Genomic DNA, 12572 nt, shown 5'->3' with positions numbered 1-12572 from the left:
TCTGTCTCTGAAGATTCTCTGCCCTCCAGGTCATGGTTGTCCCGAAGGTGCTTCTTCAAAAGGCAACTGGATTTTCTTGGTTTGCACTTGAAGGCGTTTCACTTCTCATCCAAGAAGCCTCTTCAGTTCTGACTGAAGAACTGAACTGTTCAGTCAGCATTTAAGAAGCTTCCTGGATGAGGAGCAAAAAGCTCCTTTGGGACTACTGCTTTCTCCAATGGGTTTCATTGCCATCAGAGGTGAGGATAGTCATTTTAGAAGGTTTGAAGAGGACATGGCAAATCTATGGATGAGAGAGTAGGTGAGGCTAATAGCCAGAAGATGGCTGTTCTAATCATACAGGCAGCCTCCGTTGAAGGCCAAGGGTTTGGGGGGACAGTCCTAGAAGAGGGGTTCTCCCCCCAGGCCATTCTTCAGAGCTTCACCCAATTGCTATATTAGCCCCTGAAGGCCACCAGATAACACGATGACTTAGACCTGGTTCCCCAATGTCTTCCATTCTCCCTGGCTGAAGGCTGTGGCCGGCCCGCACAGCATCAAAGGGGAGCGGGGGAGCGGGGGAATAGCTAGCTGGTCAAGCCGATCAAAATCTATCCTATAAAATGAAAATGTCATAATTTATTGTCCCTTCCCTGGGTTTTGGATTTACAGCCTCCAGAGAAGGCAATTTATGCGGCAGCTTTGCAGAAGGGGTCAGGGAGAGAGAGAATGGCTGGCCCCTTCCTGCAAAGAGACCCTGTTGTGAGGGTGGGTCTCAGCAGCACAAGATGCCCCCGGTTGGGAGAGACGGTGACTGAAATGCAGACCATGACAAACATCTCTTTTTCCACCTAAAAGGAGACTAGGCCACGGGGCGGGAGAGAAGGTCCTGAAGGGGGGGCGGGGGTCTGTGGCTCAAAAGATTTACTTCTGTCAGATGTTTCATTATCAAGGCTGAAGAAAACTCCGGGAGCTGTCGATCATCAACCTTAGGGTTCCCGTTGGAAATGTCGCCGGCAGTTGAGGTGTAAATCTGGGTGCTCCTTCCCTAAAAGGAAGAGGGTTGAATTGCACCCTCCTTACAACAGGGAGATCAAGGCACAGTTGCTTTGCAGAATACGGAGCCGGGCCGGTGCAGGGGAGAGCAAAGCCAAAACCCCTCCAGCACAGCCACAAAATTGTGTTCCCATAAATCCCAAGGAAATCCTCCCCAAGCGATCAAGATAAGCTGCCCTCCATTTTACCAACATGCTCACTTTACACGGAGAAGGTTGGATAAAAACCACTGGAGGCTTTCAAGAAGAGACTGGACAGCCATCTGTCCAGAATGGTCTAGGGTCTCCTGCTTGAGCAGGGGGTTGGACTAGAAGACCTCCAAGGTCCCTTTCAACCCTGTTACTCTGTTATTAAAAAGCGGAAGCAGTTGAAGGAAGGATGGAAAGGATAAGAAGGTCTTTGCTCCAGGCCCACCTGGGTCCTGTCTGGAGACAACTCGGAGCTCTGAAGAGGAAAAAGGACATTGAACATCTGAAGCCTTCCAGATGTGCTGGGACCAAAACTGCAGAGTTGCCAGCCAACACCCATAACCTCTGGGGTCCCTGGAATGTATATATCTATATCTATATCCCCTCCTCCAGAGAAGCGATGAGAAGCGGTGAGAACAAAGAGGCGGAAATTGGGCCACCCTGGCTTGCCCTGCTGGGTGGGCGCCCCAGTTGCTCCTGGAGGGGCTTGAAAGGGGGCCGTGTTTGGAGGGGGGGAGGCAATGCTGGTCGCTGCAGGGGGCCTCTGAGAAATCTCGGTCCCTGAGGCAGGAGCGCCTTCTCTGTTCGGCCAAGGGGGGGGCAGGTTCCATCGTCACCTCCTCAATTTTTTAACACTCCAAATGAGCCTTTCTATTTCGTTTCATTTCCCGGGCTGAAAAGAAAAAAAAAACTTTAAAACTGTTCTTCACCATTAAGTATTCTGAAAGAGAATGAGGAAGGCGAGGTAAAAGGGCTCTTCATCTATTAATGATGCCAAAACCAGAGCTGCAGATAAAGGGAGCGAAACAGCAGCCATTGTGTCTCTGGGCGCCAGGACTTCCGGAAGTGGGGAGGCTGGGATGCGGCGGGTTGGAGAGAGATCTTAATTCTGTTTAATTCTCTTACCTAAGGCTCCGGCCAGGCAAAGGTTTAAGTACAGATTGCAGCTATTTCTGATAGGCAGTCCCTTTCTTCCCCAAAAATAGCAGCCACCCCTTTTTTTTTTTTTTTAATCAATGGCAGCTCAGGATGACTGGCCAAGTTTGAGAAGTCAGGTATTCTGCAAAGAAGGCTCAAAAATATCAACTGAGATCGAGATCCCAGCAGGAACAGTTCACTTTCCAAAGGCTAACAAAACAGACCCCAAAAAAATCAGTATTCTTGACTGCAAATAAATTACAAGCACCAACCAAAGTCAGTAAGTCCCTCAAGGCGAAGATGAAAGCCAGGATCTGATCAAGTGCAACCCATCGCCTCCCCCTGCGAAGGACACAGGAGAAGCTCCCTGAAATTAAACTTGGAGGAGTTTTTCCACGTCTGATTGGTTCCTGATCTCACCCCCCACCCATCCTGTGTCCGTGGGGGTTCTCAGGCCTCCAGGCCATGCTTGTCCCAGAGGTGCTTGTCCAAGAGGCAGCTGGACTTCCTTAGTTTTTCCTTGAACCACACAACCTCTCCCCTGTTTACAAGACGATCCTTTCAGCAGCTCCACACCCACTTCGGGCACCGATCAACCTCCAAGGGGCCTCAACGGCTCTCAGAGGGAGTGGCAATGACCAGAGGACTGCAAGGAATGTAACTCCTTCCATCTTCCACCATCAAAAAAAAATTAAGGAAGTCCAGTTGTCTCTTGAAAAAGCACCTTTGGGACAGTCCATCCTGTGGCTTGCTTGGCTTTGAGGTAGCCCATTGCAGCATTTTTGCTCTGGTTTCTGGCAGCCTCTCCCTCTCTTTAGGTACCTTCCAGGAGTGCAGACTTTCACTCCCAGAATGCTCTTTTTTGACATACAGTTTTTATTAATCGTGGCAATGAAAAAGATAAAAATGAATACAAACTAAGAACAATAAAAGAATAAAAACAAAAGTAGAAATTGCAGAAAAGAAAAGAAAGGAAAATAAGAATATAGTAAGAAAAAAGAAAAGAAACAAAGAAATGATTTTCCCTTTCATCAAAACAACTACAAACCATTTTAGTAATCCATCACCTTCTCTCAGAACACAACAAATGATCTCTTCTTCCCGCAACTGATCTACAAACAAATCTTGAAAACGTCCTCGTGCAGTCCTGGCCAGCAAAATTCTTCAGGGAGCATCCGGTCTGCCAGACTCCTAGGCCCTGGAAGGCAGCCATTGAAGGGTGCGAAGGGCGTTTTCTCCCTTGACATGCCAGGCAACCGATGCCAATTGCCAGGTGTTCAGGGATGATCCAAAGAAACGTGGCTTAGGGCTGGTCACTTTGAGGATATGAACATTTCTCTTGAACTTTGACAGAAGGAGGAGTTGGCCTCACGGATCTCCAACAGAAGCCACCATGACCTCATTGCTCACGTGTCCTGATGTCATTGTGACAAGGACGCAAGTGGCACGAGGTGGATGTAGGACATGCCTTCCTTTTTGCCCCACCCTCAGGTGACCAGGGATAGAGTGTAGCATCCTTCACCCTTAGGAAATTAGATGTGTCATTTGTAGCATGAACTGATCCAATCTAAAGCGTTCCACTTCTGTTTAGACCTGTCTCAAAAAAAATCTATTATTTGCCTAGACTGGGGAAGGGGGAAAAAACTGCTGGAAACACACGTTAAGTTAGGGATATTCATGAGGCCAAGATATTAATGGGGTGAGGAAGAAGGCAACGGCTGTAGGGAAAATGATACCTTTCAACTGGCAAATTAGTACGGAAGTGATATTAAAACTGTCTCGCCTTTAATATGCACTGTAACAATTTGTGAATAAGATAAAGAGGGGAAACTACTTTGATGTGATGCTATTACTTAGAGTACTTGAAAGGGATCGTATTATGATCCATCAAAGGAAGAAATAGTAGAAACGAACGCTGCCCTGGAGGGGGCTCCGGCGATGCAATTCAAATGAGCAGTGGGAGGTTCATTTTAATAATTCGCGTTGCCTTGTGCCAATCGAACCACAAGTTGACTGTGAAAGGCAAGAGTCAAGTAAATGAGCTAAACAATTGGAAATTGCTTGGCAAAGTGTAAGAATTACACCCTGGGTTTCTGATGGCTGATTGAAAGAGGAGCGTCTGATGGTCACTTGAGGTAGCGAGTCTTCTGCCTTTTTCTCCAGAAAGGCCAACACAGCGACTTGTGCAACAAACCATGGCTTGGCCCCGTGCGCAAATCCAGGCAGCCTGAACTCTGCTGGGTCTCCAAAAGTACAACGCATTAAGCTGTAATAGCGTTTGCTTCATTTCCTGAGTGTGAAATCACGAGGTTTGCATTGATTGCAGCCTCATTTCTTCTCACATCAGGCCGTGGTGCTGCCCATGCCGCCTTGTCTCTCTGTGGATTTTCTCCTTCACCTCCAGAGCTATATGTGTTCTCGCGATCTCATTCCTTTAGAGCCGAACGCAGTGGCCCTAACGGAGGCTGATCCTTTGGTTTCAGCCAATGGAGCCTGACACAACTTTGAAGGAGGGACGCATCTGAAAGGGCCAGCTGTCTCAGCCATTTTGGGGGGTAAATGACCCCCATCCTCTCTGACATCCGCACAATCCTGTTTGCCCCAAAAGGCAACGTTCTCAGCTCTCCGGGAAGATGTTGAGAGCTGCGCTGGCCAATCCTTTTCCGATCTTTCTTTTCTGCCATTTGCAAATCGAGGATTGAAGAGGGAGAGCTGGAAGAAGGTCAGCTGAGAGCCCAAAGGCTGTTCCTTCTTCTAACGGTTTCTTTTTCTGCAGTGGTGCTTGGGGCAGCAAATATCCATATCAGGCAAGTGGAATTGCCAGCTGCAGCTGCTACACCTCATCCATGCCCACATGCCCAGAATCGGTTTAACAACGATTGCGGCTTCCCTCTTTTCCTCTTCTTCTCATATTTGCCTGCATTATGGTTTGTTTGGGTCAACTGACTGTCGCCTTCAGGGCCATATGCATACAAAGATGGAATATAAATTAAAGCAAGCATTAATTAATTGAAAATAATGAAGAATGTGAGAAGCTATCGTGATCTGTGGGCCGGTGCTCCTCAACCTAGGCCACTTGAAGACGTGCGGACTTCCGCTCGCGGAATCCCCCAACCTTGAGGGAGACGGGGGGTACACGAAATATCACGAAATACAATAAAAGACACGTGTTGATCTTGTTTCAAAGGGAGGCATTGCTGAGAGGTAACGTTTCTTGACTCCCATAAATTCTGGCTTTCTGAGAAGAAGCCCTCAGCTCCTCTGTCCACCACTAAGTGGAATGGAGGAAGCTGGGAGGAACCAGCCTCTGAACGGGAGCTGCCACCAGGCCTGGAAATCCGAGCTCAGCCAACTCCTATTTTGCCAAAGCCTCCATTGATCGATTTGCCAATGGCGGCTGCTAACGTTGGGAGGCGTTTTAGGAAGAACGGGCTGTTTTTGCGATGAGAGTGGAACACTTTGATGGCCTGTCACTCCCCCTTTTCCCAGCTGTTTAAAAGATACAAATCGGACAAAAGCAAAATGAAAGAAAAAGCACACGGCCAGACCAGGGAAACCTGAAGCCCAGGTAAAGTTGGGTTTTCCTTTTGAAAAAGAAAAAGGCAGGTCTTCGGTGGGTAAACACGGTCTGCATCAGCTCATAAATGTTTCATTCCAAAGGAGGCCTCTGAGGTACCGAACCAAAGAATGGAAGACAGGCGTCAGATGCTACAAAGCAACCAAGTTTGGAATAAATCATTGATTCTTCCAGGCTAAGGAATGGCCTCGCCTCCTTTTTCCACCTAACATTCAGAATAATGGTGTTGGAAGGGACCTTGGAGGTCCTCTAGCCCAACCTCCTCCTCAAGCAGGAGAACTGATAGCAGGGTGTCCAACCTTGGCAACTTTAAGACGTGGCTGGCTGAGGAATTCTGGGAGTTGAACTTACCACGATTGGGCACCTTTGCCCTCTTCGATTCAGACAAGTGGCTCTCCAGTCTCTTTGGGGTCTGCCTTCCTACCATTTCAGGGCATTTTTCTGGGCCCGACAATGGCCTGGGTTTTCTGCTGACCCCGTTTTGGAGGCCTTGCAAGCGTACCAGCACGGTCCTTCCTTCTCCAGGTAAAATGCTTCTTCGATGTCTCTACCTCGATCTCCCTCATTTGATGTGGGGGTAGGTGTTCCTCAGCCCCTAGCCATTTGTAATATTAGCAACTAGCAACTTTATGATAGCTCTTCTATTTTGGAGCCAGCTGCCCAGAGGGGCTGGAATGGATGGGATACGTATCATGTCAACAAATTAAAAACAGATTGGGATTTTAGCCGGGTGGCTCTTTCTGCTTTCTTCTAATAGCTGGTTTGAGAGACGCCCCTTCCCCATCTGGGGGTGAAGGGTGGGAGAAGATCCCTTCTTGCAGCTTCTCTCCCCCACATCAGCCCTCCTTAGAACACCAGGCGCATATTTCAAATGACAGCGAAGGTTCCTGATGGTTGGGACGTCCATTTCAAACATTCACCGGCTGCAAACATTAGAAGGGCCCCCGAAGTCCCCAGCGGTTTCTCCTTCCCACGGATTCTGGTGCCACGTTCGGCTCTTCCTCCAGCGCATCTCCAAACCCAGGAAAGAGGGAGCCCCGCAAATGATTGATGGTCCCATCCGAAGATGGACGAGCTGCGTAACCAGAACGCATTTCCCTCCGTGTGCTTAAGTGCAGCTGGTGTTTGCCTGCTTTTCATAAAAGGCAGCTAATTAAATAGAATAAGCCACAGCTTCAGTGGAGAGTTGTTGTTTTTTTCCCCTTATTCAATGCATGTTTTTTGCAAAAGAAATTAGAAATTTAATGGGATAGAAGAAATGCTATTATATTACTTAAACTGCTCAGCTCTGTCATCGGAATGGCTCCCAGCTGCCACTTCGACGGCTGCTCATAAGTTCCCAGAGAGGAGACTGAAGTCTGAGGTGACCAAAACTTTGTCATCTTCTCTGGTGCGTTGATGATGCATTTCCCCCCTAAACAGCGGAAGCATAAAATGAGGAAGCAATATCAAACAAGCCTTCTCCTCTCCCAGTTTCCCTCCTCCTGCTATGCAACTCATTCCTTCAAATGAACTAAATTGAGGAGATTAAAAGTGAGCGGCCAAAGAGCCAACATGGAAAACAGACATTACAGGAATTGGAAACATTCTTGTCAGAATTCCGGAACAAAGGACAAGTGGCATTAAATTAAAAACTAGTTTTTACTTTTTTTGTTAGCCTTCAAAACTCAGATTTCTGCCCACACATTTTCTCTGTAGAAGGGCCAGAAAAACACTCTTGCTCGAGTAGGTCACGCCCTTCACATATTTAACCTCTGAAATCAGATGTCTGGATTCAGTCTGTTTCGTTCTGGCAAGTTGGATGGGGCCCCTGAGCCCATGATTTCCACCCCCTTTCTTAGTGCAGAAAGTCAAAGCATCCCTGATGGGTGGAGGTCCAGGAGGAACCCATCAAGAGAAGGGAAAGCCTACCAGCGTTTCAGGCCTCTGACTGCCCTCCAAAATTGCTCATTGGCTAGACATCGTTTTCTATTATTCGGCTGGTGATGGGCTTCCTGTCTTTGTCCCACATGCCACCCCGACAGGGAGCAGGCCTCAGCGTCTCTCATGGGACATTCCTCCAAGTTCTTCAAGTGCTCTGAGGGACTGGATCCCATCATAGTTTTAGGAAAGAGGTCTGTGTCCTAGAGAATGAGAGCTGCCATTCAATGGATGGTTGGACCTTTCTCCAAGGAACCGAGAGCAGAAGGATCTGGGTGGACTTGTGTCTTCAGCTCAGTTACAACTTTGTTGGCTCCATCAATGGCATCCAATGGCCCTTTCTCCAGAAGTCCAGGGTCGTTACGAGTTTCCTTTCATCAGTAAAGAGGTTGTCTGCAAAATTTAAATCATTGTTGCTTTATTACTCAGAATAATTTGATATTCAGATGGAGCTAATAAAAATCTGGCTCTCTTAAAGGCTTGCGCACAAGGTTGAGACACCCAGCATTAATCTCAGGAAATTAAGAGGTATTGAAATGTGACTTAATTGCACATGATGTACCACATGTTTTTTTTTTTTTTAAAAAAAGAATAGCGGAGTGGAATAGGGTGTTATTCATCATGCGTTCATGCTGTGACTGAATGATTCAGAGCAGCCTTGGAAAGGGGCTTCATCGTTTTATAATCCTTCAGAATATGGCAGTGGGGAAAACATGCATTTGCGCAGCCTTGCATCCCCACAATAAAAACTGAAACGGACTGAAAGCAGTGATGAACCCAGACGCTGGGACGGCCTTGCCTGGGACTCTTCCGGAAATCTACTCCAGAGCTCCCTTCCAAGAGGGCCCTTGTCTTTTTCCTTGACCAGGCAACCCCATCCTCATGTGGGTAATGTAGACCAGCCAGCCATCGGCATCCAAGGTTCACTTTCTGAGATGTATCCTTCAACTCCTTTCCCATAACGTCGGGCCAAATCAATGACACTTGAAAATTACTCTCTACACACACACACACAAAGGCCTTTATATGAGAGTCAAGGAGGGGAGAAGAGAGTGAGTAAGTAAACAGGAATGGCCTTGGTTGCAAAAAAAAGTTTTCCCGAGGCCTCCCACAACTTCCCTCTAATAACTATGAGCCTCACAGCCACTCTGGCTGCTTCAGGGATAGTTTTAGCCAGGCCGTCACTTGCTTTATCAGGCAGTCCTGAGGTTCCCTGGCTTGGATGTCCCTCAAGATGGAAGTTGCCAGATGACCCCAATTAAGCCTTTTGCAAATCTTCCTCAAATTATCCCTCCCAGCAAAGTGCTTGTAACTCTCTTCCTCTAATTACTTAAGGAAGGTTTGCCGATGTAAATGTTAATAAGGGATATTAAATTGACCTGGAGCGCCATTAGCATTAAATAGGGATATTTATATTTGGATCACAAGTGGCCACAGGATGAAGTAAGACCTCTCTAGGCAGTCTTCAACCTGCCAAAGGCGGGCTGCAGCTTTCTACACCCCACTTCCAATGTCTGAAGTGTTTGCCCCCTAAATGGTTACCTTGTGGGGCTGTGTTGAGTCTTGTTGCTTCTATGATGCCGTCCCTCCTCAAGCAAGGCCTTTCTCGGGACTTCCTAATTTTCAAGAAGCCCAGCCTTGGGGCCGAAGCTCCCGGTTGCTTGGACACGGCTGTTCCAGGCTTACCTCTCCCCATAAGCGATGGTTCATGACCAGAAAATCTACCTGTTCCTCTGAGGAGGGCAGGCTCACCTGGCGTGTGGCAATCCTCAGGTGGGGCTAACCATGTCCGGAAGTTCTGCTGGCTTTGCCAGTCTGTGTTACCACTAAAGAGGCTCGGATCCTGATAAGTGGTCTCCCTGTGGGACTTCTTGGTGGGACGTGCCGGCCTGGAGCAGAGTAGGCATCCACCCTGAACCAGCCACCCTGAAGGGTCTTAGGATGGGACCGCCTCTGGAAGTTTCGGTGCTCTCCTCCTGCCTGCCTCAAGTTGAGAAAGGGAAGGTCCATTGTCTCCCGCAGAGTCCCTGCCAGAGACTTCTTCCTTCCTTCGCCCCAGGATCGGGGAGGGCCTGGAGAAAAGAGCCAATGCCAATCGGTACAGCAATTATGCTGCAGCCGACAAAATCCAGTGGGCCTTAACAGCTCATTCTGCTGATGGCATTTCAGCGTCCTCCTTTTTTAATTATTGCTGTTCTTTGAGCTAAATGGCTGGTAAGTCCCTTGGAGCAAAATTGTGCAGGAGTGGTTTCTTTGCTCTTGCTGGTGTTGGAGAAAAGCTGCATTTATTTTCAAAAACTGCTTAGGCTTGTTGTTGTTTTTTCGTTCCTGGACGCGGAATAGAAATGAAATTTCACTCCTTTGTCCAGCTCAAAGCCCCTCAGTTATGCCAACGTTTTGCAGAGAATGGAAAAAGAAGGACATGTCATGAATTGCAAGCTCAATTTCACAAAACATGATTTAATGCTCTCTCTCACACACACACACACACGAGCACAACCTCTGAGAACTATGCAGGAACCCAATATGGGCCTGCACTAATAGAAATCAAGCATGCAGTGCTAAATATACAAATATCTGGGTTGGTATGGATGATGCCCAAGAACCCGAGGCAAGCTCTAGTTCCTTAGCAAGCCTGAAGGGGGGACGGTGTAAATGCTAGCAAAAGAAATGATCCTTCTCCTTCCTCTTTCTCTCTCTTGAAGCCCAACAAGGTTTTGCTCAGGGACCGACAGAGTTTCCGGAGAAGGATGTTGAGCCTGGGACAGCCTCAAAGTCCAGAGAATTCCACAGAATCCATCTTCCAACCCAACCTCCTGTGAAATGCAATTCAGCTCCAAGGGAGATTTGTGTGAATTTTCTGTGGGTTGTCTCCCCTCCTCTCTCCATCTCTTCTGGAAGAAGTGAGAACAGAACTCTTGGCTGTGTTGGATTGGCTCAGTTCACAACTTCAGAGTTCAACTTTGTACACTGCAGAATTAGGATAAAACGCCGATTCTGCCCTGCCCCAGCAGCAGGGTGGCATCTCAGCTGGTCCAGGTCCATGATGAGACTTTTGATATCAACCAGACAGTGAATAGTTTGTGCATTTCCAGCTGGAATTTTGACAGTCTTTTGTAGCACAGATTAAGTCTTCCAAGAAGGGTTCAGTTCCACACTCTGTCATTCTAGTAATTTTGAAACACAAAAGGCTAGCAGCAAAGGATGAAAAACCTGGACTCGACAAGGGCCTGCTATGGCATTTCTTCCCATACTTCAGTGAATTAATCCCATATCTCTCACCTTGGGGACTTTCAGGAAGAGGACAAACTGATTTCCATATTTTTTGAATATTTCAATCTTCTGCTCCATTTCTCTGGAGACATTCATCCTAGAAGAAATTAAGTAGGCTGAACTGCTGGGTAGGGGGAAGATTGGAAGAAACGTGCCTTCAAGATGTATGAATTTTCACCTCCATTTAAAAAAAAAATTCTGACATTCACATGGAAGAAGGAACATTGGAGCAAATTCGCCTTATATCCTTTGGACATATCTCCTTAGATCCCTTGGGTCCTGCTTTGTCAATCTTTTTTTCAGCTTACTCTGCCTCTCACCCGGTCAGTCTTGTTCTTATCTCAACACCCTGGTCTGCCTTAGCAAACGTCTACTGTGCTAAGCAAAACACGCTGTTTTCTGAGCTCTCGGAGCCCAGCTATCTTGTGACAAGGAGGGGACAATCATCAGCAAAAGCCCCAATTAACCTGACAAACCCAAGAACCCATTACAAGCACCTGGTACTTTTTCTTCCTTCCTCCTTGTGCTGAGCTGCACACCTACCGCCGGCAAATTCTGCAGTGCGCTATAATTGTCCTGACCAATGGACTGTGCAAGACACAATGAAGTCAACAGTTTAAAACCAGAATATAGAATTGCTCGTTCTGTTGCAAAGACTGTAGAAGGAAAATTCTTTCCCGGTTCTTAACTGTGTCAATTTTCTGTTAAATTCATCCTCTTCTGTTTGCCTTAAGTGCAAGGAAACATTAGCATTTAGATGCCAGATCTGCCTTTGACCTCCGAAAAAGGAAAGCATATTTGTATAAAATGACTTTTAAAATGAAGAAGGGAAAAGATCATCAAGCCGTGGATATTGGCTTGTTTGGGTTTTATTTATTTCTAAAGCCCAGATCCATAAATCAACGTTACACCCCATGTGCAGGGACCATGCTAATCTCCTCTGTATCGTTCCAATTTTAGTCTGTGTGCTAATATAAGTGAAGTTCCTTTGCAGTGAATTAGTCATCACTGGAGCTTTGAGCTGTTTGCAATCACTCCCTGGTTTTAAAAGAACTAAAAGCACAGGTTGAAAACAAGTGGGCATCTCTCCAAGTGGAAGATTACAAAAGAGGAGGGGGTGTCGTCCAAGGCTGGACCCTTTTCGGCTACCTCATCTATGACCATCTATGATAGGGATCCCCTGACTGAGGAGCCTGTCAGGAATCTTAATATAACACATGCATGTCAGGAACTGAATTTTAAACAGGAGTAACGAGAAAGCAACATAAAGTGGTATGTTTTTTGTTTCCCCTGGATATAATCAGTTGGGTGTCTGTTCACTCTTAATCTCAGCTGATAGTTAAAAGTTCCATTCCATTTACACAAACCCTGGGGTGGCTGAGACATTTACAAGAGCTAAGCATTCTTTCGTTTTAAAAAAGGTTTATTTCCCTCAGTCCCTAAACATTACCGACCTTTGAGATGCAGTCAGTCCGAAAGTTCTCAGGGAGCAAGGCCCGTCTCTTTAGGAACGGGTGGGTTTTTCCCCCGTCCCAAATCGATTGCTCATGGCTTTCCCCCTTTGGACCCCTCCCTTTGGTTGTCTGCAAGCCCCCTGGCCAGCCCCTGCAGGGGGACCGTGAGGTTGACCGCAGCGGAGAGTTTCTCCAGGAGGCCTGGGA

General features: G+C 47.2%; 1 non-coding gene across 1 annotated transcript; it reads right to left on the bottom strand.

Moving 5' to 3' along the window:
* Positions 1-11791: 11791 nt before the first annotated feature.
* On the bottom strand, positions 11792-11897 carry LOC113439022 (U6 spliceosomal RNA). The gene has a single exon (XR_003374494.2). It is a non-coding gene; the product is annotated as a U6 spliceosomal RNA (small nuclear RNA).
* Between the last annotated feature and the right edge of the window lie 675 nt (positions 11898-12572).

Source organism: Pseudonaja textilis, chromosome 14, assembly GCF_049901715.1.
Source record: "Pseudonaja textilis isolate UNSWEBS1 chromosome 14, rPseTex1.2, whole genome shotgun sequence".
Classification (NCBI taxonomy): domain Eukaryota; kingdom Metazoa; phylum Chordata; class Lepidosauria; order Squamata; family Elapidae; genus Pseudonaja; species Pseudonaja textilis.
Note: the sequence above shows the minus strand (reverse complement) of the source record. Positions and strands in the feature narration are given on the sequence as shown.